The 12,446-nt window shown below is 53.1% G+C and overlaps 1 long non-coding RNA gene across 1 annotated transcript; it reads right to left on the minus strand.

Annotated features, from left to right (window-relative positions):
* Window positions 1–9,814: 9,814 nt before the first annotated feature.
* On the minus strand, window positions 9,815–10,394 carry LOC148385773 (uncharacterized). The gene is made up of 3 exons (XR_015863341.1): window positions 10,315–10,394; window positions 10,074–10,178; window positions 9,815–9,929 (listed from the first exon to the last, which is right to left on the minus strand). It is a non-coding gene; the product is annotated as an uncharacterized LOC148385773 (long non-coding RNA).
* Between the last annotated feature and the right edge of the window lie 2,052 nt (window positions 10,395–12,446).

The following is a 12,446-nucleotide window of genomic DNA, read 5'->3' on the forward strand; positions in this document are numbered from 1 at the left end:
ATGTTATGGCTACTCACCATTGTAGCTCGCTCCTGGTCAATGATATGAGCCTCTTCTTGCAGTGGAAAACTTGCAGCCAACAAACACCGTGGAACCTAAAGGAATGAAATTAAACATTAACATTTCGCCCGGACCAACATTCACACGTACAACGCAACGCGGCTACACTTCTGCTATTACAAACGTAAATGTCATGCGGTCGCGTTTATTTTTTCGGTTTTTTGTCTCGTCAATTGTCGTAACTTTACTTCCGGTTTTATTTTGTCATCCCTTCCGTTTCAGTTCGTGTTTCCTTCCTCGGTGTTTGGTTGTCTTGTCTTCCCTCATCCCGATTGTGTGCACCTGCGTAATCGACGCTAATTGTCATCACCTGTACCCCCGCCCTTTTGTGTGTATTTAGTCCGTGTCTTCCCCTTGTCTTGTGCCAGTGTGTCTTGCCTCGTCCCGACCACCAGCGATCCCTTGATGTCCGAACTCTCTGTAAGAACCCTCCTTTTTGTCTCGCCACCGAGCGACGCTTTTGTTGGTGCCTTGGTCCCCATCGCCTTTTTGTCTCGCCCCAGTGCGACTCCTTTAGTTGGTACTTTGTGCTACGTGTTTTCCCTCGTAAGAGGCGTTTTGATTTGTACTTTTAGCCTTTTGACTCGCCTCAGTGCGACACCTTTTGTTTGTACTTTTTGCCACGTGTTTTCCCTCGCAAGAGGCGATTTGATTTGTACTTTTGCTCAGTGTGCTTGCTGGAATAAAACCCAGAGAGAAACGACTCTGCATCCGAGTCCTCCGTCTTGTCCCCTGCCTGACAGTACACACTGGCCAGTCATGGACTCGGCAGAGTCGGAGCACCTGTGCGCCGCAGTGCGTTCCCATGCCTCACAGCTCGCCCAGCACCAGAAGCAAGTGGGCGACTTGGGGAAAGAAATCCGAGGAATCGCTAAGTGCCAAGAAGAATTCAGAGGAGCGGTCGCCACCCAAGTAGCACAGCTGGGTCAGCAAATGCAGGACGTGCTCTCGCTTTTGAACGCGGGACCAGCAGCGACTTCCAGTACACCCGCTGCTTCCTCAGTTACTCCCCTTGCCATAGCTCCCATGACCGACGGTGCCAGACTGGCTCCTCCAGAGCGCTACTCCGGTGAACCCGGCCTTAGCCGGGCATTTATTACAGAATGCGGGATGCATTTTGAGAGGGCCCCAGCAGATTTCCCCACCGAGCGCTCCAAGGTGGCCTACATGGTTTCATACCTGACGGGAAGGGCCCGCACGTGGGCCACCGCGGAATGGGCCAGGGATTCCGTCTCCTGTCACTCTCTCCCCGCTTTCATCAAGGCCCTGCGAACGGTGTTCGATCCAATCTCCGCTGACCGAGAAAAGGCTCGCCAACTCTGTCAGATAGTCCAGGGACAAGACACCGTCGAGGACTACGCCATCCGGTTCCGCACGCTGGCCGCGGAGTGCGGTTGGAACGCGACGGCACTATATGACGTCTTCCTCCGGGGCCTCTCTGGGTCCATACAGGATCAGCTAATCCCCTTAGACCTTCCCACCGACCTCGACGCCCTCATCGCTCTGGCTATCCGCACTGGCAACCGGCTGCAAGAGTGGAGGAAGCACCAAAGCAGGACCACCCCCGCCTTCGTCCCAGTAGCCGGCCCTGACGTTCACCACTCCGGGCTGGACGGGGATCGGCAGCGCCAGGAGCCAGAACCGAGGCAGTTGGGCAGAGCTAAGTTGACCGAGGAGGAGAAGTTACGGCGACGCCGAGAGGGAAGATGCTACTACTGCGGTGAGCTCGGACACCTCCTTCTCTCCTGTCCAGTAAGGAGGACCCTGAAGGTGAGCGCCTTCTCTGCGGCTCCGTCCCCGGAGCGCGTGCTTCCCAAGGACAGGATTACACACATGGGAAGAGAAATAGAACTCGAAGTACTAATCGACTCAGGAGCAGATGAAAGCCTGATAGACTGGGCATTTGCTCGCCGGTGGGGGGTAAAGACTGAGCTGATAAACACCCCCGTGAAAGCTAAGGCACTCAATGGACAGGCACTTTTTGAAATAACTCACATAACAGAACCAGTCTCGTTGTCAATAGGTCCCCACCAGGAGAATATAAGGCTACATGTCGTGACCTCTCCAATGAACCCTCTCGTTCTCGGGTATCCATGGCTTCAGCGCCACAACCCCGTCATAGACTGGGGATCAGGGGAAATAACGGGATGGGGTCCCGACTGTCATGATTCCTGTGTCAGGTCTAACCCGCGCGCTGTGCCTCCTGCTCGAGACGCGCAAACCCCCGACTTAACCGGGGTCCCTGCGTGTTACCACCCATGGGCCGAGGTATTCAGCAAGGCCAAGGCAACCTCCCTACCTCCCCACCGTCCGTATGATTGCGCCATTGAACTCCTGCCGGGTGCAACTATACCTAAGGGGAGGCTTTATTCTCTTTCGGGCCCTGAAAAGCAAGCCATGAACGAATATATAGACTCCTCCCTGCAAGCAGGACTGATTCGACCATCATCGTCGCCTGCGGGGGCGGGGTTCTTTTTCGTGGACAAAAAGGACGGCACCCTACGCCCCTGTATTGATTATAGTCCTCTCAATCAAATCACAATCAAGAACCGGTATCCACTCCCACTGATGTCGACCGTATTCGACCAACTACAGCAAGCCCGGGTGTTTACAAAGTTAGATTTGCGCAACGCATACCATCTAGTGCGCATCCGGGAAGGGGATGAATGGAAGACCGGGTTCAACACCCATCGAGGACACTTCGAATACTTGGTCATGCCATTTGGTCTCACCAATGCGCCCGCTGTGTTTCAGGCCATGATCAATGATGTTTTGAGAGACTGTTTGGACCGTTTTGTATATGTATATTTGGACGATATTTTGATTTATTCCCCAGATCTGAGGACCCATCAGATTCACGTCGAGACGGTGCTGCGACGTCTTCTTGCACACAAACTATACGTAAAGGCTGAGAAAAGTGAATTCCACAAGGACACCGTATCTTTTCTCGGCTTCATCGTGGCCCCGGGCAAGGTTGAGATGGACCCGGCGAAAGTCAGCGCGGTTAAGGAATGGCCTACCCCCGACTCACGCAGAAAGGTGCAGCAATTCCTGGGCTTTGCCAATTTCTATCGGCGGTTCATCAAGGGCTTCAGTGCCACGGCGGCTCCCTTGCACGCACTCACGTCCCCTAAGGTCCCCTTCCGCTGGTCTGCAGAGGCGGAGGCGGCCTTCCAGGAGCTAAAGAATCGTTTCAGCACCGCTCCCATCCTCACGCTTCCTGATCCGTCGCTACAGTTTGTGGTGGAGGTGGACGCCTCCAATCAAGGAGTCGGGGCCATCCTATCACAGAGAGCCAAGAGCGATAACAAACTACACCCGTGCGCGCTCCTGTCTCGACGGCTGACACCCGCCGAACAAAATTATGATGTGGGGGATCGCGAACTGTTGGCAGTTAAACTAGCACTGGAAGAATGGAGACATTGGCTGGAGGGTGCTCAGCAGCCCTTTTTGGTTTGGACAGACCATAAAAATCTTGAATACATCAAGTCAGCGAAAAGATTGAATACCCGCCAAGCCCGCTGGTCACTTTTTTTCAATCGCTTTAACTTTTCTCTATCTTACAGACCGGGATCCAAAAACACCAAGCCTGACGCCCTCTCCCGTGTTTACAACTCAGATCCAGAACTCAAGAAACCCGAATCCATCCTGCCTCCTCATTGCCTGGTGAGAGCCGTGACCTGGCCAATCGAAGGCTGGGTACAGCGGGCCAATGGAAACAAGCCACCCCCTAGTGGCTGCCCAGAAAACAGACTTTTTGTCCCAGATCAATTCCGATCCCAAGTCATCCATTGGGCTCACACCTCCAGACTCTCTTGTCATCCAGGTATACGCAGAACCCTGTTTGTCATTCAGCAGCGATTCTGGTGGCCCTCCATGAGGGCTGACATCAAGGAATACGTGGCAGCCTGTCCCGTCTGCGCCCGGAACAAGAACTCCCACGGCGCCCGTATGGGGTTGTTGCATCCCCTACCCATTCCTTCGCGTCCATGGGCGGAGATATCCATGGATTTCGTCACCGGACTTCCGGTCTCGCATGGGCGGACCACCATACTCACAGTAGTAGACAGATTCTCAAAGATGGCTCACTTTATCGCCTTGCCCAAGCTCCCGTCCGCTAGACGAACAGCCGTAGTAATGATGGACCACATATTCCGGGTTCATGGGTTCCCGAAAGACATTGTCTCCGATAGGGGGCCCCAATTCGTATCCAGGTTTTGGAAGGAGTTTTGCAGGCTCATAGGGGCCACCGTGAGCCTCACGTCAGGTTATCATCCGGAGGCGAACGGGCAGACGGAACGGGTCAACCAGCAGTTGGAGACAAGCCTCCGCTGCCTGGTCTCCCAGAACCCCGCCTCATGGAGCAAGAACCTCTCCTGGGTGGAGTATGCCCACAACTCCCTGCCCACCACGGCCACAGGTATGTCCCCGTTCAAATGTGTGTACGGCTACCAGCCCCCAGTCTTCCCTGACAGTGAGCCGGAGGTGACGGTGACTTCGGCCCACGCCTTGGTGCGCCGCTGTCATCGCGTCTGGGCGGCGGCTCGGGCCACGCTGGTCCGACAGGGGGACCGGGTCAAGCGGATGGCGGACCGGAGGAGACGTCCGGCGCCCGTGTACCAGCGAGGGCAACGTGTCTGGCTGTCCGCCAAGGATCTTCCCCACCGGGGGGACTCCAGGAAACTGGCGCCTCGCTTCGTGGGTCCGTTCCCCATCGCCAAGGTCGTCCACCCGGCCGCGGTGCGTCTCCGCTTGCCCAGGTCCCTTGCAGTCCACCCCACCTTTCACGTCGGGAAGGTCAAGCCGGTGGTGGACAGTCCATTGGTGCCGGATCCTGCGCCGCCTCCGCCTCCGCGGACTGTGGGAGGTGGGACGGCCTACACCGTGAAACAACTATTGGATGTGCGCAGAAGAGGCCGGGGCTGGCAGTACCTGGTGGACTGGGAGGGTTATGGGCCGGAGGAGCGGCAATGGGTGCCGCCTAGTTATATTTTGGACCCAGGACTGTTTGATGACTTTTATGCGGCTCACCCTGGGGCTCCTGGGCCGTCTGGGATCCGGCCCTAGGGGGGGGGTTCTGTCATGCGGTCGCGTTTATTTTTTCGGTTTTTTGTCTCGTCAATTGTCGTAACTTTACTTCCGGTTTTATTTTGTCATCCCTTCCGTTTCAGTTCGTGTTTCCTTCCTCGGTGTTTGGTTGTCTTGTCTTCCCTGATCCCGATTGTGTGCACCTGCGTAATCGACGCTAATTGTCATCACCTGTACCCCCGCCCTTTTGTGTGTATTTAGTCCGTGTCTTCCCCTTGTCTTGTGCCAGTGTGTCTTGCCTCGTCCCGACCACCAGCGATCCCTTGATGTCCGAACTCTCTGTAAGAACCCTCCTTTTTGTCTCGCCACCGAGCGACGCTTTTGTTGGTGCCTTGGTCCCCATCGCCTTTTTGTCTCGCCCCAGTGCGACTCCTTTAGTTGGTACTTTGTGCTACGTGTTTTCCCTCGTAAGAGGCGTTTTGATTTGTACTTTTAGCCTTTTGACTCGCCTCAGTGCGACACCTTTTGTTTGTACTTTTTGCCACGTGTTTTCCCTCGCAAGAGGCGATTTGATTTGTACTTTTGCTCAGTGTGCTTGCTGGAATAAAACCCAGAGAGAAACGACTCTGCATCCGAGTCCTCCGTCTTGTCCCCTGCCTGACAGTAAATCTCCTTAAACACAACGAGTGTTACTTACCGTGTACGCTCTAGGCAAAATTGGATGTGATGCAATTCCAAATCTATCTGAAACGGCAGTTAAAAGTAGAGTTACATCAAGTTTTCTTTTTTAATCAACACAATCATTTACAACCGTTGACCAGAAAGAATCGTCGAAATTCGACGTCCCCCACAAACGCCACGCTCACTCGCTTTTCAGGGCAACAAAAGTACTTCTTTTTAAAAACGATGAGTTGTACTTACCGTGTACGCTCTGGACGGTCCAGTTGCAAGCAGAAAATAAAAATATTTCTCTTGTTAGTCGTATGTTACCATCCGCTGTGTCTTTGTCAACATCGCCGCCATTTTCCTACTTCCTGCTGCGAGCCACGCCCACGGATTTAAATTTGGGCGGAAGCTCTTTCCATTGGCGTCGTTTTCGCGTATAGCAAATCCGATTGGTTGGGAAGGGGGCACGGTTATGCAGCCGAGGGGTCCTGTGATCGGTGGGATGTAAAGTAGGCGTCGACGTCACGTCCGCGTCACGTGACCACGACGTGGCAGACGTCATATAGCAACCGCTGTTTTGTTTAGTAGACTTACAGTTGTTATGCATTGACATAATGGCGCACACACCAAATAGATTTAAATAAATTAAATAATTCTTCTGCCCACTCTCTTTTAAACAAGTTAACTCTCCCCGCGGATTTGAATTCCGGCGAAAGTTACGCCCATCGACGTCACGTATGTCACGTGACCACGACGTGGCAGACGTCATATAGCAACCGCTGTTTTGTTTAGTAGATTTACAGTTGTTATGCATTGGCATAATGGTGTGCACTCAAAATAGATTTAAATAAATTAAATATTTCTTCTGCCTACTCCCTTTTAAACAAGTTAACTCTGCCCACGTCCATTGACGTCTTGTCTGCGTCACGTGACCACGACGTAGCGACGTCATATAGTAACCGCTGTTTTGACCAGTAGACTTAGTTATTATGCGTTGACATAATGGCGCACTGGTTAGCATGGCCACCTCTTAAGCATGATGATGCGGGTTCGACGCCTGATCAATGTTAGCATGGAGTGAGCTGAAGTGCATGGCGCTGAAGATTTGAATCTTTGAAATGCGCTGAGGTCTGACATATCAGGCAGAATGGTTTGCCATCACGTTCAACAAAAAATAGAAACTTTCCCACTCTGATTAAAACGTCCTGTGTTCATCTCCGTATTTTCGTTTTGCTGTGCATCTTTTCCCTGCCATTTCGAGAGCCCAATTGACACTCATAGTTTAAAGAAATGTGTTTGCCCATCCTACTTTGTGGAATTTCACCACATGCGCTTTTGACCAAAATACCAAATTGAACTCAAGTGAAGCCAACACGCACAACCCCCCCCCCCCCCCCCCCCCCCCCCACACACACACACACACACAAATGTTGATATGAACATAAAAGAGCCGCATGCGGTTCGGGAGTTGCGGCTTGGCCAAACCTGTACTATACAACTTTATTTGTATAAAATTTTCACAACAGCTGTCACACAAACAAAGCGGGAAAAACCGAAGACGTGCGTGTTCCGCCCACGCTGGATTTATTTGCACCTTTGAAAAGACACCGTATTGCCGCAGATGTGGCAAAGAGTACTTTTGGGCATCACGTCACCTGCTCTGGTAGGCATGGTGGTGGGACGTTGAGGTCAACCGCTTTGGGGTTGGCTGAATCTTTGATCGCAGGATGCCACACACTTGAAGACAGAAGCAGAAAAGCAGAGCTAAATGCAAAATGTACTCACCGGTGACTCCAATTTTTTTCCCCCCTGAAGAAACAGCTGGACGGGTGGCCCCGGCTGGCCAGTGGGACTCTTGTTATTCTGACCCTTTTTAGTGCGCGTTTGGGGCAACAACCGTTTTTTGTGGCGCTCTCTTCTGGTTCAAAAGTGCCCTGCATGTGAATTTGCTTTTCCTGCCTTCTGATTGGATGAGCGCCGGTGTGACGCGGTGCCTCTGTCACCGTGGCGGGGGGTATACGTTGGCATCGGAGCGTCTGCCAACGTCTGAGACCGGCTGGCAGTGTATCGGAGGTGTCGAGTGCGGTGCCGCTGGAGCTCACTCACCAGCTGGTGTTAGGGCCACAGAATGAAGGCCAAGGAGAAGAATAGAAAGAGAAACAGAAACTTCTCCTCCAATTGTTTGATTTGTCTCTTCTGAGCTTCGATGAATTCTTTCAGCTCTTTGTTCCTCTAGGACGGACAAATGGAAAGTGGCATTCAAAAGCCAGTAAGCGTGCAAGTAAGTGCCGGGCTGGCTTTGGGCCCTTACCTGTTGCGCGCTGTGCAGCAGATCCATTCTCTCTTGGAGGATGCAAGCGTCGCGCTCCCTCAACTCGCACATCAGGGCTCGCTTCCATTGGTCCACGGCGCTCCTAAGCTCTTCTCTCTGATCCGCCGTCAGCACGTCATTCACGCCAGCGTGGCTGGCTTTTTCGCCGTCCGTGGCGGGGCAGTCCCGCTGCGGTAGCGCCTCGTACAACATGGCCTCCAGCTCCAGGATCCTCTGGGCCGCAATCCTCGTCCATCAGTGGTCCGGCGGGAGATTTGAGGGCGGCTTACCTTATGAGCCTGGTCCATGGAACACTTCCTGAAGTCCAACTCTTCATCCAGGTAGCCCTTCTGCTTGCAGAACATATCCTAGCACAGCTCAAGGTCAGAATTGTTGGGGCACATTGCCGGAGTTCCCCTTGGCTGATGTCGCGTGTCTGTCTACCTTCTCACTTTCAATGTCCAACATCTTCTGTTGAAGTGCTGACTTGGTCACTTTGATGTATTCTAACCACTGAGGAAAGGCTGCTGTCACATAAGCAGAATGCGAGAGCGTGCGTGGACGTGCGCGTTACCTTCTCGGCTAGGGTGAGAAGGGTCCTGGCGTGAATCACGACCACCTGCTCCTCGTTGGTGAGATTCTGCAAGAGCCCAAAGGCACAGCCTCAACAAGCTTCTTTCAGCGCAAAGCCTTCCAAAAGTCACATTTGAGCCGCCGAGTCTCGTGGAGTGCGAACATAAGGAGTTCGACATACACTTACGGCGTTATAGCCCAGGATGTCCAGCTTCTTCATCAGATCACTGATGACGATGTCCGGGGGAAAGGCGCAAGGAGCAATGTAAGGTGTTCTGGGACCTCGGGTTAAGGTTAGGGTTGCGAGGGACGCCTTACCTACGCTCACGCCCTCGGCCTCGCAGTAGATCTGCAAAGGGCTGAGGCCGTCTGGGAAACGGACTTGCAGAAACTTCAAGACGGGGGAGCGCCACTCCCTCTCCTGAAAGGCAGAGGCATGCATCCGTCCGTCCGTCCGTCCGTCCGTCCGTCACATCTCTGGCCTCAACACGCTTGTGCGAGTCTTCCCACCTCCAGCTCCAGGATGCGGAACTCAAGCAGTTCGTTTTGGTCTCGGATATCCTGGATGTGCTCTTTCAGACGCGCTTCTTCCGCCTCCATCCGCCTGACCTGAAAAGACAGTCAGACCTCATCTGCGGGGCTTCCCGACAGGTGTGACGCCAAGCGACTCCGCCCAGCGCCTTTCTTTCCGTCACCTTTTCGGCCAACTGCTGATTGCTCTGACGCAGCAGCTGCTTCTCCTCCACCCACTTGACATTCTAGAAGAGACAAACGCGTGGACAGCTTTGGAATGTTGTGTCATTTTCATCCACAAATTCTTTGGTTGACTGGAAAATGACATTTGCTTTTCTCCGCATTTTCCCAGCCACGTTCGGGGGGGGGGGGGGGGGGGGGTTGGTCCAGTAATGCCAGACGGATGAGTGACTGAAGAATGTAGCTATTTTGTCTGAGAAAAAGGTGTGCTCATTGATGAGCTTACCTGTCCTTGTTGCTTCAGCGCTGACTCCAGATCTGCTACTCTGCTTTGATAGTGACCCATTTCTACCATCAGCTTTTCTCTGGTCTGAAAGGAGGAGGAGGGAGGCTCCTCCTCCTCCTTTCAGACCAGAGAACACCCGAGGCTGGGTGAGAACGGGGAGGCTGCGACCCGGCCGGGGGTTGCGGGAAGGGGCGCCACCTTGATCTCCTTCTCGGCGTCGTAGTCCCCTTTCGCTGGTCTGGGCTAGCAGAGCGTAGGCTCGTTGCAGCGCTTGATATTCTTGCGTCAGCTGGCGGTAGCGAAGCTCCGCCTCTTCATGCACACACCAATGCAACACAGCACTAGTACCAGAATCAGTCAGACCGGCGACAAAGCACCCGCGACGCAAAGACGAGTCCGATTCCAGGCTGAAGAGGAATGTTTGGTGCCAATACGCTGGCAGAAATGGCGGGCTACCTCTTCGGGTTCCGTGTCGGGGGTTCTGTCGGTGTGAAAAGACAAGGACGATCCGTCCGAGATCACCAACACGTCTTCGTCGTAGCCGTAAAATGTTTCGATGACCTGCGGGCGCGGAAGCAAACATCTCTCTGAACAAACTGCAGCGACACCTCACGATGAATCGACGAGAGGAACGATAGCGAGAAAAAGGCCATTTCATCTTGCGCAACACCAAGCAGCCGCAAACAAACAGACTCACCTTGCAGGACCTCACGCTTTGTTCCTCCTCAGAGATTCTCGACGTCGGTATCGTAGCAGCAAATCTCTCTCCTGTCGACACAAATAATCCGCCTTTGAGATTCTTTGGATGCAAAGGGAACGAACGGCTCCGGCGCAGAAACAAACGCGACTCACAATGACATTTCTGACATGAGCTCCTGTCTCCAGAGCCTGAAAAACACGTCACCGGCGATGATTGGAGGGACGCTCGTCTTTTCCAAAAGTGACAACTACAGGGTGTGTCAGGGTTTTCCAGATTATCTTTATCGTATCATTGTGTTGCTTTGACTTTGACTGCGACCTGTAATAAATAATATTATTTATCCCTTATTTATCCCTATCGCTTATCCCTTCCTACACAAAGTCGTAAAACACCCCTTGCTATGTTTTGACTAGAGGTCAAGGGCTTCCTCTATTCAATCCACTCTTACACCCACCCTGTTTCTCTTAATTAAAATGCTCGTGCAGGAGCCGAGAGTCAGACTTCATTCGTACAACGGATGGACTCTCCACCTGCAGGTGTCCAAAAGAACTTACTTGTCTCCCGTGTGGTTCTTGCAAAATAAGTTGGAGCGAGCGCAACTCTAACAGGGTGCATTTTGCCACTAGCTGCCTACGGACAATGACGTCGCGCTCGCGGCTCATGGTTGACGGGCTGAGCAGCCGGGCAAGTCCGTCGTTTTCAGCGCACAGCGAGTGGCAAAGGCGCTGACAAAACGGGAGCTTTGAGCTGCTGAAAACGGCAAAACAAGTCTAAAGCGTGTTCAAACGCGTGCGCACAATGCTCCTGCTTGAAAGGTCGGAATTTAAGGGGCCAATTTTTTGGATGGCGGCCGCCGGCCAAGCTTTGGACGGAAAAGGTTTCCTGGCGACAGCGAGCGAGCGCGGCGCTGCCGTACGTGCACCGAGTCGCCTGCCTGAAGACCTTGGACAAGTCGTCGATGATGTGCCGCTGCTCCACAACTTGAAGGAACTCCATTTCACCGTCCTGCTGGCCGCAACCGCGGTCCAGGTCATTGAGCGAACTAGGCCTTCTCTGTGGAACACAAATGCAGTGGACTCTGTTGGCACGCCGCCGTTGTCCGCGTCGACTTACCAAGCTTGCCATCTCCTCGTTCTCCTGGGTGACAAAGCGCACTTTGTTTTCAAGGCGACACAGCACCAGCGAGAGTTCTTCATTCTTCCTGCTCAGGCGTTTGTTTTTGTACAGGAGTGGCAGAAACTGGCTTTCTGTTTCTCTCAGTCGCTTTAGCTGCAAGCATGAAGTGCGGGATGTGAAAGACGCACAACACGCGGGCCAGAACGTATCCATTCCTTTTGCATCGGTTTGAACGGAATCGTGGCTTTGGCTCCCAATAAAAGACATCTACCAGGCAACCGACTCGCCGCGCCGCTCAACTAATAAGCAAGCGCAATGGGTGCCTCGCTGGATGGCGCGCATCAAACGTAGCGCAAACCTTCAAGCGTGCCGTCAATAAATTACCAGTTCATTGCGCTCTTCAGAAAGCAGGGCGTTTCGATCCTCCAGTTTCCTGATGACTGCGCTGAGCTCAGCGATTTTCAGATGAAACCGTCGCGTGTCCCGATCCTCCTGAGACTGAAAACGCCCCGCAACACACACACACAAGCACTCGTTCAAAGTTCAAAACTGTTTTTGTGCTACCTTCCTCCAGCAACGAACTAAGTCATGCGTACTGCAAGTGTGTGATGAGGTGGCTTACGCAATGAAGAGGATTGCTAGTAGCGGCGTTGACCCCACTTCCAGGGTAGTTTAGGCCCGCCCTTTGGGAATCCCTCAGGGCAGCGATCTGCTGCTCGGCAGCCTGAGTCTGCAGCTGAAGGCGGTGGACGTGGCCGGCCCCAGGGCTTCATCCAAAACACTAACCGCTCTGTCTTTCAGCTTGATCTCATCCGTCTGGATGTACAAACGGGGAGCGCTCAGGCAGGCGGGCAAACTCATTTGCCAGAATTGTGACAAAAACAAAGAGAGCAACCGGCCAATTTTTTTCTGGAATCGACTAGAACACCTTTGCTGTGACAAAAGCGAAGCGAGCAACCGGACATTTTCTTCTTGTGAAATAGAATAGAATAGAATGCCTTAGGTGTCATTGC

Source organism: Syngnathus floridae, chromosome 16 (genome assembly GCF_059516105.1).
Source record: "Syngnathus floridae isolate MCC-2025c chromosome 16, RoL_Sflo_1.0, whole genome shotgun sequence".
Classification (NCBI taxonomy): domain Eukaryota; kingdom Metazoa; phylum Chordata; class Actinopteri; order Syngnathiformes; family Syngnathidae; genus Syngnathus; species Syngnathus floridae.